This window comes from Arachis duranensis, chromosome 5 (assembly GCF_000817695.3).
Source record: "Arachis duranensis cultivar V14167 chromosome 5, aradu.V14167.gnm2.J7QH, whole genome shotgun sequence".
Lineage (NCBI taxonomy): Eukaryota > Viridiplantae > Streptophyta > Magnoliopsida > Fabales > Fabaceae > Arachis > Arachis duranensis.
In genome coordinates this window covers 94,517,979-94,530,678 of record NC_029776.3, presented here as the reverse complement: position 1 = coordinate 94,530,678, position 12,700 = coordinate 94,517,979, and the positions used below count along the sequence as shown (strand labels likewise).

The following is a 12,700-nucleotide window of genomic DNA, read 5'->3' as shown; positions in this document are numbered from 1 at the left end:
TTATTTTTACTTATAAAAATAAATTAAGAATATATTAGTGATTAACATGTCACATAAATATGTTCTGGAGAGATATCATGCATTAATACAAAGACTAATTAATCTCACAATATTAAAAAATAATGGCCAAAATAATTTTTTTTTCTTTTTTGAGACCTCCTACTATTTGGAAGAAATTATCAAGAGTCGGGATGGATATTCACTCTTTGTTTAATAATAATAATACCAATAATAATAATAATAATAGTTAAGTTTAATTATTTTGTTAATTGTTAAAATTTTACCAAATTTTTAATTAAGTCTTTTAAAGTTTAAAATATGATAATTAAATTCTTATATTAGATAAAAATTTATAATTAAATCTTTATTAGTTGTTATTTAAAAATATAATAATTTTAAAATATTTATTTTTAAAATATTTCATATCATTGTATCTCAAATACAAAAGTGAATATTTTAAAATAAAAAATATTTTTTAACAGAAAAAAGTTAGAGATGATCTAATTAAAAATTTTAGTCTAATTTATAAATTCAATTATAAACTTTTAAATTATAAAGATTTAATTAAAAAATTTTAAAATTATAAAAGTTAATAGATTAATTAAATCTAATAATAATAACAATAAAGGAACATGTTATTTTTTAGAAAAATAGTGTGGACGGATAATTTTTAGGATTTATGAGTTAGAAAAGTTGTTGAGTAGTACAGTGTTAAAATATGTCGAATTAATATGTTTGAAGTAGTTAACATTACACTTACCATAATATTACTGGTGTACCTGATAATTAATATACATCTATTTATAAAAAGTTTATCGAATTCTGCTATAAAAATTTTCGGGTAAAGTGAAGGACAAAAAATATTTAATAACATGCTAAAAAAATATAACAAAAAATGTATACTAAAACAATGTTCATGCTCTCACAATTAATTAGAGTTAGTTTTGGTTCATGGCTCTTGATAATTGTTGATTTATATAATTATATTAAAAAACTTAACAAACAACGTTGACAAATCAACTTATCATTAAAAAAAGACTGAATAGAATAAATAAATATTGTCACAGAATAAAACATTGCACCCCATAGCATTATCATTAAAATTAGGGACCCTAAATAATAATTTTTCACCAAGAAACAATGACTACTCTTTAAGACTGTTAATTTCAATTCATTATTTTAATGTGAATTCATTGAACAACATGTTGTATTACTAAATATATTGCTACTATTTGGAATTTTGGAGATACTATGGAAAACCTGCAAAAAATCAATTCTGAGTCCTGGTGAATAAGCTCCTTGGTGAATAATATTTTTAAAAAATAAAAAAATTTAAAGATTAAACTTTTATTTGATTTTTTATATGTATTTTTTAAATAGTTATCTAAATGTTCTTATGAAATTTTAGATTAAATACATAAGCAAATTGTTAAATACAAAAGTTATTTGTCACTTATAAAAAAATATTTTTTTGTATTTTTAAATTATTTGAAGATATTTTTATTGATAACATAATTCAATTGTATTTTTGTTGACGACAAAATTATTTAAATATATTTTTTATAGTTTATCCTAACATTAATTACATCATGCTATAGAGGAAATAAAACATGTTATCCTGTAAGCTTAAACCTGATAATTCTATAATGAAATAAAAAAGTTGTCCCAAGACTAGACTGAAACTCATATGCAATTATTTTTATATGAAATTGTTATTTAAAAATTATTAGATAATTTAATAAATTTGACTATATTATTATCTAATAATTTTAATTATTAATTTTTCAAAAAAATAACTACATGTAAGTGTATTTTATAATATTAATTAAGAAAAATAAATTGAAAAGATATATTTTTTTCTTTGTTACTACAATAATTAATGTGTTTAAACTGATTTCTCAATCACTTTTCGAAAAAAAAAAAAGAAAGATTGACTAAATTAACAAAAATTCATAATTGATTCACTAAAAAATTCACTTTAAAAGAATAAAAAATCAATTTTAATATACTAAAAATATAAATTATTCTGTATATTTGTTTAGTTATATAATTCTTTTAAATAATTATTTATATAATTAACATGAAAAATAATTATTTTTGTAAATATAACAATACATAATTAAATATAATATGTATATAATAAAATACTACAGCACTTTTATATATTTTTTTATCAAATTTAAAACCAAAAGACAGTATTTTTATGAGTTTGATAAAAATATAAACAATATTATTTTTTACAGCGGGTAAAGAGTGAAGAAGTTAGACATAAGTACATAACACCTGGCCCCATCCAAATTGAAAAATGAAAAAGAAAAAAAAAGAATAAAAAGTTTATCTAATTTGCATTTAGACTCTGGTTATTAGAATTGAATCGGTAATTGACCCGATCATATAACTGGATTATTAGGTTATTAATTTACCTGGTGAGTTACTGATTTATCTGGTTAATCCAGTCATAATTAAATATATAAAATTATAGAAATAAAATTAAATTAAAAATTAAATACATATTTTTCAAAATATATTAATAACAATCAAATATCAATTCTTAGATATAATTTGCGGTGCAAAAAAAATAATAAATTAATCACTAGTATAAAATACTTTCTCAATTTAAATGAATAAGAGAAAAAACAAAAAATAAAAAAAAATAAATATTTATTCATATGTTATTACTTGTTTGATATTTATGTCAATCCATTATTAAAAGGATAAAAAATAATAAAAACTCGTTCATGGTTTATTATATATTTTTTTTTTGTCACAAATATTAATGAAAAACAAGTTAACATAGCACCAAGAGCTCTGTATACATCCTACTCAGTGTTTGAACTCCACCTTCAACATTTTTGGAGTTGTAGTAGACGGAACTTCTACTATGGTTTGGCGGCGCGCGGGTGTATCTTGGACTCGCGTAGGTCTGGCGTATTCTGGAGCGTGAACTGATCGGTTTTTAATAGATTTGGCCACCATTGACCGGTTCAATTACAAGTCCAGTTTAATATACTAATCGGATCGATTAGACCACCGATTCACTAATTTTTTGATCAAACCGATCGGTCCAATCCAATTCTAATAATTTTAGAGCACTAAACAATTTCCAATTTTTCACGCACTATCAATTTTTCTTTTATTCAAGCTACAATTGCAACATCTCATAATTCTTGCACACCAAAATTTAGGATTATAGCAAAATTACAAAAGAATTGTAGACAACTATAAAACACGAATATTTCATTGTGTTATTGTGTTTGCGTATTGGACATGACATTCATCCGACACATGTGTCTGTCGTGTCTAACCGTGTTTTAATAAAAAATAAAAAAATTTCTTCTGACACATTTGGACATACTAAATACCATTATGTGTCAATGTGTCAAATCTTATTCTTAATATATATTCTTGGAATAAATTTAGAAATAATATATATTATTATTTATTAAAAATATATTTTAAATATTATATATATATATATATATTCATGTCTTATAAGATTTAAAAATTTATGTATCGACGTATTTCGTGTCGTATTCTGTATTTGTGTTACACAAACAAATAGTACAAACGGATAACGAATCCATTGCATATTGCAAAAGACATTTTAAAAGTAAACAGGAAGGGAAAAAAAAGGAAAGAAAAGGGACAAGACTAAAAAGAATCACAGGACTGAATGAGCAAAAGTACTTAGTAATTATTATTATTAATAAATATTTTTTTGTGAAAATTTAAGTGCAATTAATTTTATGTGAAGTTGATAATTAAAAATCGTTAGATGAAATTTTAATCAAATCACACCTGAATTCTCAACATTTTTTTATGTGTGTGGACGTGCGTGCAATTTTTTTCATGTGGTTACCAATTAGCTAAATATTTTAGTAATTTAAAATGATCAAAATTTTTAACTTTAAATAGACTAAAATGTTATACTCAAGGTTCTGAAAATCGATTCGAACTGATCAGTCGAATCGGTTAAACCTCAAACCGTAGAAAAAAACAAATCGATCAAATAATAAAACTGAAAAATTCAAAAACTGCTCTTGAACTGCTAAACCAGTCAAAAATCAGTTAGTCGAACCAAATTGTGACCCATTCAGTTTTTTTGAATTAAGCCTAGACGGCGCCGTTTTGTAGGACATTAGGGCACGGGAGGTAACCTTTACCACCCTCAGCCCTAAGCCCCTGTCCCCTAACCAGAACGCGCTCCTACCTTTCTCACACTTAGCCAATCCGAGCTCCTCTCATCGAGCTCTTGCTCTTCCATCACTGGCTCACTTCTGTCCAGCCACCGCCTGCAACCGCTGCCGATGCAATTGTGAACTTGGAAGCCACCGTTGCGCCGTCGCGTCTTCCTTCCCCTCTGCTGCGCAACAACCATCGCAACTTCCTTCCCCTCCATCGTGCAGCCACCGTCGCAACGTCAAAGTCTCTGTCGCACAGTCGTCCCGTCGGTGCCAGCTTTGTCCCCCCTTCAGCCTTCAATCGTGGTCCACCACTCCCTGTCCCCCTCTTGCGCCAGCTCTGCCCTGTTTTGCGCTCCCTCCGTCCTTGGTATTCAAAAAAAAAATTTTGCAACTATAATTGAATACCTTTTCGTTAATTTTGTGAATTGTGAATTGTAACTATTAATTTTTGTTGTTGTTAATTTTGTGAATTGTGAACTATTAATTTTTCTTGTTTTTAGTTTATCTGTGAACTGTGATTTTCTTTTAGGATTGTGGATAAATTTGAATAATTGTTGTAAGTTAATCTGTGAACCTTGCCATTGTTACTAAGTTGAATAATTGTTGAATAATCTGTGAACCTTGCTCCGAAAAACAAAAGATAAAAAAATAAATATTTATTCATGTGTTATTACTTGTTTGATATTTATGTCAATCCATACTTAAAAGGATAAAAATAAAATAAAAATTCATTCATGGTTTATTATATATTTTTTTGTCACAAATATTAATGAAAAACAAGTTAACATAGCACCAAGAGGGAGGCCTTGTATACATCCTACTCCGTGTTTGAACCCCACCTTCAACATTTTTGGAGTTGTAGTAGACGGGAGCTTCTACCATGGTTTGGCGGCGCACGAGTGTATCGTGGACCCGCGCAGGTCTGGTGCGTTCTGGAGTGTGAATTGGTCGGTTTTTAATAGATTTGGCTACCATTGACCGGTTTAATTACAAGCCCAGTCTAATATACTAATCGGACTGATTAGACCACCGATTCACTAATTTTTTAGCCAAATCGACCGGTCCAATCTAATTCTAATAATTTTAGAGCACCAAACAATTTTCAATTTTCCACGCACTATCAATTTTTCTTTCATTCAAGCTACAATTGCAACATCTCATAATTCTTGCACATCAAAATTTAGAATTGATTATAGCAAAATTACAAAAGAATTGTAGACAACTATAAAGCACGAATATTTCATTGTGTTATTGTGTTTGCGTATTGGACATGACATTCGTCCGATACGTGTGTCTGTCGTGTCTAACCGTGTTTTAATAAAAAAATAAAAAAATTTTCTTCTGACACATTTGGACATACTAAATACTATTATGTGTCAATGTGTCAAGCCTTATTCTTAATATATATTCTTGGAATAAATTTAGAAATAATATATATTATTATTTATTAAAAATATATTTTAAATATTTTAATATCAATAAAATATCAAAATATCATATAATTTATTTAAAAATATTTTATATTATATATATATATACATATTTTCGTATTTTATAAGATTTAAAAATTTATGTGTCGACATATTTCGTGTCGTATTCTGTATTTGTGTTACACAAACAAATAGTACAAATGGATAACGATTCCATTGCAAATTGCAAAAGACATTTTAAAAGTAAACGGGAAAAAAGGGAAAAAAAGGAAAGGAAAGGGACAAGACTGAAAAGAATCACAAGACTGAATGAGCAAAAATACTTAGTAATTATTATTATTATTAAATATTTTTTTTGTGAAACTTAAGTGCAATTAACTTTATGTGAAGTTGATAATTGAAAATCGTTAAATGATTTGACTAAATTATCATCTAACGTCAGCTATTAACTTTACATGAAGTTAAATGTAGCTGAATTTTCACTGTGTAAAAGTGTAATACTATGTTCAGTTGTTTAAATTCATCTGTATGTTGTTAATGGTCTCTAGAAATCTTTGTCCAATCTTTTTAGTATCTTATTTAAATCATAACTGCATTAATAAACAGCACTTGATAGGACTTAAATTTTGGTATGGATTTATGTATATTGAACATATCTAATTGGATTATTGTCCACCCAAAGTCTTACCAATTAGCTAAATATTTTAGTAATTTAAAATGACCAAAATTTTTAACTTTAATTAGACTAAAATGTTATACTCAAGGTTCTGAAAACCGATTTGAACTGATCAGTCGAATCGGTTAAACCTCAAACCGAAGAAAAAAACAAATCGATCAGATAATAAAACTGAAAAGTTCGAAAACTGCACTTGAACCACCAAACTAGTAAAAAATCAGTTAGTCGAACCGAACTGTGACCCGGTTTGTTTTTTTAATTAAGCTTAGACAGCGCCGTTTTGTAGGACATTAGGGCACTGGAGGTAACCCTTACCACCCCCAGCCCTAAGCCCCTGTCCCCTAACCAGAACGCGCTCCTGCCTTTCTTACACTTAGCCAATCCGAGCTCCTCTCATCAAGCTCTTGCTCTTCATCATTGGCTCACTTCCGTGCGGTCACCGCCTGCTACCGCCGCCGACGCAATTGTGAACTTGGAAGCCACCGTCGCGCCGTCGCGTCTTCCTTCCCCTTTGCTGCGCAGCAACCATCGCAACTTCCTTCCCCTCCATCGCGCAGCCACCGTCGCAACATCAAAGCCTCCATTGCACAGTCGTCCTGTCGGCGCCAGCTTTGTTCCACCTTCAGCCTTCAATCGTGGTTCACCGCTCCCTGTCCTCCTCTTGTGCCAGCTCTGCCCTGTTTTGCGCTCCTTGGTATTAAAAAAAAAATTTGCAACTATAATTGAATAATTTTTCGTTAATTTTGTGAACTGTGAACTGTAACTATTAATTTTTGTTGTTGTTAATTTTGTGAACTATGAATTATTAATTTTTCTTGTTTTTAGTTTTTTTGTGAACTGTGATTTTTCTTTTAGGATTGTGGATAATTTTGAATAATTATTGTAAGTTAATCTGTGAACCTTGCCATTGTTACTAAGTTGAATAATTGTTGAATAATATGTGAATCTTGCTCCCTCTCCCTCATAATAATCTGCTCATTGCTCACTGCTCAGAGTCTCATACCAAAAGTAATTGTTGTTTTCTTGGTTTTTCTATTGTTCATTTGTTGTTTAGATTCAGAGATGCCCCTTCCTTCTTTTGCTTAGTTAGATAGTATTATTTAGTTTATTCATTGAAGATATTGCTTAGATTTTTTTTGGTGCAGAATCACTTAGTTGGACATTTGGTTAAATTGCGGATAATTGTGCAGAACCATATATTGAAAGGATGACTGGATGGAGGTTGCAGTTTTTATTTTGTGCTTGTTTGGGTATCATTATTTTAATAAAAAATATTTTTTTCAATGAAAAAAGTTTTTTTTTAGTTTTAGCGTGTTTGGCAAATTTCTAGTAGTAAAAGTAAAAGTGCTAGAAAAATAAAAAACATCTTTTTTGAGAAGATACAATTTACATCTTTTTAAAAATATCTTTTTTCTTTAAAAAAAGATGTTTTGATGTAATAAATAAACGAAAAAGTACTTTTATATTCAAACATAATTGATAGATAAAAAGATCTTTATGTATGAGATATCCAAACATAAAATTACTTTTACTTTTTCATAAGATCTTTTAAAAAAAGATAACTCAAACAAAGATCTTTTTTTAGAAGTTTACCCAAACAAGTCCTTTAGCTAGTTGTTATTTTAATTAGTAGGTTGCAGTTCTAGTTCTGGTTTTGATTGGATTAACTTGTTTTTGTTAACTTGTTTTGTTATGTCGTTGATCTTATTAACTTGTTAATTTGATAAATTGTGATTGTTAGGATGCTGACATTTTGATAATTTGTTAATTTGGTAAACTATTTTTGTTGTGGATTATTGTTCTTAATCTTGATCTTATTATTATTGTTTGTCATTGATTGTTGTTAACTAAATTTTGTTATTGGCTAGATGATAATATCAATAAATTTAATTCATTATTCTGGACTAATTCATTATTCTTGACTTCTTTGTCATTGGATGCTGTTTGATCTTAAATAATGTATTTGGGAATTTTGATGATTGATGGCAAATTTTGATGTTGGTATTTTATATTTGGTTTTTTTTTTGTTATTTGACTTTTGAGTTTATATTTGAATGATATTATAACATTGTGGTTGATCTCATACTTTTAATTTGAATGATATTTTAAAATTTATATTAGATTATAATTATATTTTATTGTGTTTATTTATATTTTATTTATTATTTTTTATAAAATTATTACTTCGGTTAAACCATCGATTAAACCAATAAACAGTAAATTAGTAGTTAGAATGATTCGATAACCAATTCGATTTTCAGAACCTTGCATTGAACAACACGATGTATTTCTAAACAAGGGCTAAGAGCTCAAAAAATGTATTTCTATTTCTAAACATTAATAGCTACTATTTGGAGTTTTGGATGTACAATGAAAAACCAACCTGCAAAAGACTAAATCTGAGTCATGATGAATAAACCCCACAAAGAATTCTAATATCCGTAGAAAAAAATCACTAAATATCCTATTAACATTAATTACATTATGCTAATATGCTATAGAGGAAATAAAATTTCTGTAATGAAGCAGAAAAGTGTCCCAAGATTAGGTAAATGTGTCTGTTCTAGAGTATGCTACCTCAACTCATCATGTGAAGGAAAAAAAAAGTTTCATTAACATAACAATGGCCTTTTATTATATCACATTCTTTTTACTTCTTTTATTTCACTTAAAAAGCAGCTAAGGTCTAGGTTAGATGGCAATTTTATTTATCTCACTTGGAGTTATACCAGGTTCAAATCTTCATAAACAAGTATAGAACCATGCTAATAGAGTAATAGAAGAGATAGGTGTGTGAGTTAGTGTGTGTTGTATAAGGCCAAAAAACAAATGTTGATAAAAATCATATTTTATAGACAAAAATTTACATACAAATATTTTTATATGAAAATAGTATTTAAAAGGAATTAAATAACTTAATAAATTTAACTAAATTATCATCTAATAATTTTTAACTATTAATTTCATATAAAAATAATTTTATGCAAGTCTATTTTATAATATTAATTAAAAAAAACAAATTGAAAAGATATATTTACTTTTTGTTACTATAATTAATGAGTTTGAATTAGCTTCTCAATCACTTTTTTAAGAAAAAGAAATGTTGACTAGACTAAAGAAAATTTATGTTTGATCCGCTAAAAAAATCATTTTAAAAGATTAAAAACATTTAATTTTAATATATAAAAATATAAATTATTTTATATCTTTAATTAATTATATAATTTTTTAAATTTCTATTCTTATTATTTAACTTTTAAAATTTAAAAATACAATAATATACATTAATATAAAAATTATATTTAGATATCATTTAATTAATGAAATTATATTAAGTTTGTAATTTTAATAAGCAAAATTATTTTTAAAAACTTCTATCTTATGCTTTTAAAAACACTCCTATCTTTTAAAATTTATAACTTTGTAGATGATTTTTTTATTTACCAAATACAAAATAAAAAATTGTGTTTTTCAATAAAAAAAAAATTTAAAAATTTTTACCAGACCAAGCCTTAGACTTGGCCCCATCCAAATTAAAAAATGAAAAAAAAAATAAAGAGCTTATCCAATTTGCATTTACAGCACCAAACAATTTCCACACACTATCAATTTTTCTTCCATTCAAGCTACAACTGCAACATCTCATAATTTATGCATATCAAAATTTAGAATTGATTACAGCAAAATTACAAAGAATTGTGTACACAAACAAATGGTACAAACTGATAATGACTCCACTGCCAAAAAAAAAGTTACAAGTAAATGGGAAGAAAGAAATAAAAAAAAAAGGAAAGGAAAGGGACAAGACTGAAAAGAATCACAGGACTGAATGAGCAAAAATACTATACAACTCGTCTTCCCATCATTTTCTTTATCAGCAAAAATGGAAAAAGATATGGTTAGCTGAGTCTGCACCAACTCTTATGACTGAGCCTTCTCATGGTTTCGGCACTTCAGATTGAGAACCAATGATCGGCTTGTGCAACGGCTTCAGCGCCGCCATTATTTCTGTAGTTCTCAACTTTGGATCTCTACCATACAAAAGACTGAAAGAATATCATATAGTCACCCCATACAAAAGAGTATCATATAGTCACCCCAACCATGATTGTAGGTTAAGTATTATAAAGGTTCCTAAAGCTTAAACATTTGCAAGGGCATACCTGAATATGCGAAATATTTTCGACAAATCCCTATAGTCTAGAAGTTTTCAATTAAGTCCATATACAGTACAAATATTTTTCAACCAAGTCTTCTAGTTTAAAAATTGTGTAATCAAGTCCCTATCATGCATAAAAATCTTAGAGAAAACTAGTCGTAATCACAGGGGCTTGTTGAAACTGGCTTGCACTTTATAAGGATTTTTTATTTAAAAAATGGTTATATTGAAACAAAACTACCTTGGCAACATCAAATGTGTATTCCCTTTCATGTGATTTCATATTTGATAGAACAAGCCGTTTTCAGAATGCTATAAGCAAGAGTTCTGATATCTTAGAATAAGGATAAAATGATTGAAGAGTACACTCACGTCTGCCAGCATTGCTTGATAATATCCGTGATAGCGGGGTCCATATCATCTGGAATGACAAGGCAACGATGCTGGAAACTGACAGCACCCACAACTTGCATCGATTCATTCCACCCCAGGGCTGTTGCAAAGTAGAGAGATCCCATAATATGACTCCAAAGTATAAACATCGCACCTGGATATCCAATCACCACTTGTTATAATCATAAAATTATGGATGCTTTAAAAGTGTGGCAAACCAATGAGAAGAACGACGAGACAAGGAAGCAAAGAACAAGTTATATATAATAAAAATTCCAACTTATTTTTCCCTATGCCAGATGATTTAGGTTAGAGAGGAACACAGACTATGAAATCCTCCTCCACAAGCAAAATAAAGAAAAATTTAATGATGAAAACCAATGATAACTGAGCTTACTTTTCATTTGAAGGTTCATTTCTTAACACTTCAGGCACCATCCACTCGGCCTACAACATGTCATAAAAAATGAATATATTGCAATGCCAAACAAACGCTTAGCAGCAAGACTAAATACGTGCAGAATATCGAAACTGATCACGCATACGAAAGAGAGGAGTTTGAGGTAGAGATGAAAAGCATGTAGTTACACTAACGCCCCATTTGGCAATTATCAGAGGACACAGACCTATTTGAAAAAAGGAGACAGCGAAATGCACAAAGTTTCTCTTCCCTAAGACAAAATTTGCCCAATTATCTCTATCTCTCCTGTCTTTATATTTTTTGTCCAGAAAGGCAGAAACTCTTACCAAACAATAACTCTAGGCCTCAACAAAATTAAGGAAGATTTGCTCATTTGTTACCAAAGACCATTCATCGTAGTAGAGTGAGTTGGTAAAGTCTAGAGAAGAGTTACAAGAATTAGTTATGAGAGAACTGTTGGCTGTTAGAACAGTGCCAGCTACGTAGGAGAGCTGTTAGTTACAGCTATCATAACTAACTTAAGAATGAACGGGCTGCTGTGCCTTTTGTACTAGCTTGCACAGCAAGCTACTCTTCTCTATACATAAGCACAGATTAGTGATAAGCTCACTAGTAATGCAGATCATAAATTTCTTGTCTTTCTCTTCAAATCTTCTTTTCTTTCTCACTCTCTGTTTTCTTCCTTCTCTCATTCTCTCAAACCCTATTCAATCAACATTTTCTTGGCACGTAGAACTAGTAATTGTATTATAAATTGAACATAAAATAAGCCCGGTCTAAAGATAGGTATTCATCATCACAAAAAGATTAATATAGCATGCCAAACATAATGAATTTTTAAACGGCAAGAATCTCCTGGTTTTCCAAATTTTTTGTTAAAAGATAATAGCAAATGCCTCCATTTGTGTGTGTTTGTATATCTTCAGAAGAATATAAAGCACAACGAACATAAAAAATATGCAGCAAATTGTAGAACAAGAACATGAAAAAACGAATAATTCAGAAGGCAGAGGGTATGACACAGTATTTGAGCTTAGAAATGAGGATTATGACAGCTTACTGTTCCTGCAGTTGATCTGGAAGAAAGGAATGTACTGTGCTTCATTCTTGATAATCCAAAATCACATAACTATACGAAAGAAAAAAGAAAGGGTGAAAAAAAGCAATTAAACCATATCTACGGGTAGCATTCAGCATGCTATCAAGAAAATTCAATCATGACAATTAGTTGACACCTTCACAACCCAATTTTTATCAACAAGAAGATTTAGTGACTTCAAATCACGGTGTACAATCACTGGAGTGCAGTTGTGCAAATGGTTTATTCCTCGGGCCTGTAGATTCGAAGAGATATATGTCACGTCAACTGAGTTTCACTGATTATGGCAATAATTTGCTTAATGAAACTACATCGCAATAAAATAAAACAGAATCTTA

General features: G+C 28.9%; 1 protein-coding gene across 8 annotated transcripts in view; it reads right to left on the bottom strand.

Moving 5' to 3' along the window:
• LOC107490619 (pentatricopeptide repeat-containing protein At1g62930, chloroplastic) overlaps nt 1-12,700 on the bottom strand; it is an 81,079-nt gene that overhangs the window by 17,411 nt on the left and 50,968 nt on the right. For 2 of the 8 annotated variants that reach the window (XM_052261930.1, XM_052261935.1), the window contains 4 exons: nt 12,324-12,597; nt 11,240-11,289; nt 10,822-10,996; nt 9,894-10,336 (listed from right to left, as the gene is read on the bottom strand). The exons of 2 other annotated variants lie outside the window; for them this stretch is intronic. The gene's annotated coding sequence lies outside the window, so the exon portion shown is untranslated. Of the gene's footprint in view, nt 1-9,893; nt 10,337-10,821; nt 10,997-11,239; nt 11,290-12,323; nt 12,598-12,700 lie in introns of those variants that run through there. 4 more of the 8 variants (XM_052261917.1, XM_052261936.1, XM_052261929.1 and 1 more) reach the window with 4 other exon arrangements.